The sequence below is a fragment of the Tupaia chinensis genome, unplaced genomic scaffold (genome assembly GCF_000334495.1).
Source record: "Tupaia chinensis unplaced genomic scaffold, TupChi_1.0 Scaffold000037_18, whole genome shotgun sequence".
Taxonomy (NCBI): Eukaryota; Metazoa; Chordata; class Mammalia; order Scandentia; family Tupaiidae; genus Tupaia; species Tupaia belangeri.
Genome location: NW_006159476.1, coordinates 1,205,712 through 1,210,639, shown reverse-complemented (window position 1 = coordinate 1,210,639; position 4,928 = coordinate 1,205,712).

Here is a 4,928-nt window from a genome sequence, read left to right as displayed (position 1 = left end):
CGACCCCAGCCTCTGTCCCCGCCCGCGCCGCTTCCCAGTGCTGCCGCGGAGCGGGAGTGACGACACGCCGCCGCCGCGCTGCCGCCTGGGAGTTGGAGTCTTCAGCCGCGCTGCTTCGGGTCGGTCCCAGCCGCAGTCCCCAGAGCCCCCTGCCAGCCTCGGGCTGCTGTGGAGACTCCGTGGGATCGAGGGGTTCCTCCCGGGAGATAAATCCGGCCTCAGATCCTCACTCGGGCTTGGCGTGCTGCGCACCTGGAGGAGGTGACCAGAGCTTCTTCCAGACCCGGCGGGGCCGCGGTCCTGTGTGGGGTTGATGGTAACCCACGCACTCAGTAAAGCGAGAAATAGGATCTACGCAGTGACGGTTCTGCCTGGAGCCGCCGACACAGGTGGACAAGGTTGGACAGGCTCTCTGGGCCTCTGACCCGAGGTGCACGCTGGGAAATGTAGTCCGCTCTCCGCACCCGGTGCTACTGGAGGCGGCCCCCAAACCGCGACTTCGAGGATCTGGCTGGTGGCTCCAGCAAGCTTAGGGGTTGGACCACTGGCGGAGACTCCGCAGGAAGACCGGGCTGGGAGAGTGTGTTTACTGTACTCGGGGATATCACAGCCACATCTGCTTTCTCATTACCTCTGGGTTCATCTGTTCGGAAGTCAGAATTGGTGCTCTGGAGATTCCTCTGGATCCCCTAATGTGGTTTAATTTGGGGGTGCTCGGTGTGTATCTTGTGCTAAGTTCTTTGCACACATGGTATTAAATCCTCACGAGAGCCCCATTTTACAGATGACTCATAGAGAAGTGAAGTTACTTGTCTGCAGGTACAGAATTATAAATAGTGAAGCAAGCATTAAAGACACCTTAAAAGTTAACATGAAACATGTTTAAGACACGGCCATGCTATTTAAAGAATGAGGAAATTGAGTCTTGCAGAGGTGCAGGGACTTGCTCAAGATCTGTAAGCTTGTAAGAGGTAAGATTCTAAGTTTTTTTTTTTTTTTTTAAGAGGTTTTTGCTATAGGGCACTTTCGCTCACCAGAAAAAGAGACAGAAAGTGAGAAATCACCCCCGATACTCCCCCTTGCCCCCAGAGGTGAAAGCCACACCACAGTCCCTTCTTCTCCATTTTCCTCTCAGAATTTTGGGCAGGTATGCACACCTGCCTGGAGTGTTTCAAGCTAATGAGTCCAGGACTTAACCTGTGGTGGACCATAAACTATTACACTAAGTCTTTTCCCTTGACCTTTCCTGAATGGCCTGGAAGGTCCAGAGGGAAGAGAAGAGAGGAACTATGATGGGCTCTGGGCTGGAATTCCAGAGAACTGCCCCACAGGCTGCTGGGAAGTGGTTCCGTTCTCAGAGGGAGGTGGTTAGCTAGTTCCCTGGGTCACCCCTCAGGACAACTCAGAACCTATCCTTTTGAATACTGGCTTAACTGCTAGAAACTGATACATACGTTCCTGAAAAAACCTGGGTTCTTGTAAATAGTACACTGTGGTGGTTAAGGCATCCAACCCACATGATCAACACCATTAAAGTCTCAGACTGCACAGAGTGAAAAGCATGGGGACACCTGTGCCTATGTGCCCAAAATCCCGAGAGAATGGAAAAGAAGGGTGTGGTGAATCCCACTGGGGGATGTTTTTTCACTTTCCCTCTCTGTTTTTCTCAGGTGAGCACACACATCCTTACAGGAAATTAAGAAAACAAAACAAAAGCAAAGCAAATCAAACAAACACAAAGAAGACTTTATAGGAGGTTCAGCCATGGTAGCTCTGGATGCTGCTGGTGAAAACCACCTGAGAGACCTGGGTTTTATTCCCTATTTACCCTAATAGCAGGGAGTGGTGGCTTGTGGCTGGGTCTGAGTTACTCAGGAGACTGAGGCAGGAGGATCACAACATAGCCAGACCCTGTGTAAAACAAAGAAGCAATAAAGAACAAAGACTTGACAGGGAAAATTGTGTTAGAGACTGAGTGTTCAAAAGAAATGCAACCATGTAGTCACAGCATACAAAAATACCAATTTCCTTGGGCATTAGTTCTCAACAGCACTTTGCAACCTTTTGCTGTGTTCCTCCTTTCAGATACTGTTCTGGAGATGCCAACTGTTGATGGAGACCATTGTCATCAAATTTTATTTTTTTCCATAGGGTGCATGTGCTCTCCAGAGAGAGACAGACTGGGAGAGGGGAGAGAGGGAAAGTGATGAATCCCCCCCCCCACCTCCCCAGAGAGGATGGCCATGCTATAATCCCTTCCCGTCCATTCTCCTGTCAGAATTTTGGGCATGCACACACACACACACACACACACACACACACACACACACCTGATGTGATTTTCAAGCTGCTGATTTTGGGACTTGAATCTTGTAGTAAGCTATGTGGGATCTAGTATTTTAATCTCCACACCACCTGCTTGCTCTATTGTCATCAAAATTTAAAATGTGTGGGGCCAGCAAGTGACATAGTGGTTAAGGTGCTGAACTCTCACATGGTTGGCCACTGAGTCCTGGACCTGGTGGCTTAAAACTCATACTGAGCGTAGGTGTGAGTATACCCAAAATCCTGAGAGGAGAATGGAAGAGAAGGTATTGTGGTGTGCCCATACCCCCAGGAGATGATTTGTTGTTTTCTGTCTCTCTGGTGAGTGCACGAGCTCTATAGAAAAAATCTCTTAAAATAAATAAATAAATAGACAGCAGACCTCATTTCCATCTCCAGAACCCTGGCCGAAGGGACACTGAGGCAGGGCCTCTAGCCTCAGCTCCAGCCCTGGCAGCCCCAAGTCCAGAGATCCCCTCTATCTCTATCAGCCAGGTAGGGCTTTTATTTCTCTTCTTCTTTGATTTGTTAATTTCCCACTTCTCCTTACCAAACAGGGTCATCTCCAGCTCAACAGCAGAGCCCACTTCTATCTCTAGAACCCTGGCATTTTTTTCTTTATTCTTTTCCTTACTGTCTTCCCTCTTATTTGGTCTTCTCTTCCTCTTCCTCCACCCTCCTGAACAGACTAGATAGGTCTAGAATCATAGTTCTGAAATATGCTAGTATTGGAAAACTACCTGAGGTACTCCCTTTTATCAAACCACCTGCAAAAAAGGAGATACTGCTCTTCAGAAACCTAAATAGAATTTTACTCCTTGGACCACATTGCTAAACACAACAGAAGAAAGGCTTCATCACTCAAGAGTTCACAACAAAAGGGAAACACACTTGCTCATAGTCGAAGAAACATTCTCCTAAAAGGTATTCTAAAGCGAATACATCTCCTAATGGCTAGAAGTAGAAGAAGAGCCTCAGGTCTGAATAAACCAGGAAATATGTCTCCATCCAAAGAACACAGTTACTCCCCTACACTTCATGAAAAAAACAGAGGAAGTTACCAAAATGTCAGAGAAAGAATTTAGAACTTTCATGGTGACCAAATTCTATGAGTTGGAATAGAAAAGAGACAACAAATTACAGGAGATTAGTTAGTCCTTCCACGATATGAAAGAAGAAATGAGCACGCTAAGAAAGCATCATATGGGAGAAGGGAAGGGAACAGGCTTTCTTGAAGAGACACCTTTCTCCATGGCTCCTGAGATCTAGCCACTTTGGGGAAAACTGAGAAATGAAGACTTCCCACTGATAATTTGGGCTCCAGCATACAAAACTTGGGTGATTGGACTTCCAAATTTGGGAAGAAACCAACCATCCACCAGATGACTAGACATCTGGAAAAACCCGCCAAAAAAAAAAAAAAAAAGAAATATGGGGAAGCAGGAAAATACCTCTCCCACAAGGATAAAGGATAGCTCCTCTTCATCCATACACGGTTCAATGGAAATCATGGAAATGTCTGATAAAGAATTCAGAACATTCATAATGGCAAAGCTAACAGAAATGGAAGAGAAGAGAGACAAGGAACTGCTGAAGAGGAAGGAGAAAAGAGTTGAAGAGTTCCAGGAGGTGAGGAAATTCATGCAAGATCTAAAAGAGGAATTTCACACTTTACAAAAGAATCAGATGGAACTGTTAGAGATGAAGGCTATAATACATAGAGACAGAAAGCGAGAAATCACCCCCCAGGGGGGGATGGTCACGCCACAATCCCTTCTCCTCCATTCTCCTTTTGGGATCTTGGGCACACACACACACGCGCCCGGTGTGAGTTTTAAGCCACCGGGTCTGGGACGCGAACTGCAGTGGACTACATGGGAGTCCAGCGAAATAGCCATTACACTAACTGCTGGTTCCCAATGCAAGATCTTCTTTACAAAAGAATCAGATGGAACTGTTATAGATGAAGGCTATAATACAAGAAGTCAAAATCTCCCTTGAAAGTATTAAAAGCAGAGTAGATCATACAGAAAATAGCATCTCAGATGTAGAAGAGAAAATTGCTGGCCTAGAAAAATCCACCACGAAGACTGAGAAAATGGCCCCCAAATTTGAAAATAATATATGAGAAATACTAGATACCATCAAATGTCCAAACATCTGGATAATAGGCATCCCAGAAGGTGAAGAAACTCATAAGGGCAATGATAATCTATTCCATGAAATCCTGCAAGAAAACTGTCCAAACCTAGAGAGATACTCAAAGATTCAGTCTCAAGAAATACAAAGGACCCTAAATAGAATCAACCCAAGAAAATCTTCTCCAAGACACATTATAGCCAGATTGACCAAAACCACAAAGACAAGATACTAAGACTGGCAAGAGAAAAATGGCAAGTTACCTACAAAGGGTATCCCATCAGACTGACAGCAGACCTCTCATCGGAAACAATGCGAGTGAGGAAAGAATGGGAAAATATATTCAAAGTATTAAGGGAAAAGCAATTTCAACCGAGAATACTGTACCCAGCAAGATTATCATTCATTTGTGAAGAAAAGACACGAACATTCCCAGATAAACAAAACCTGAAAGAATTTACCAG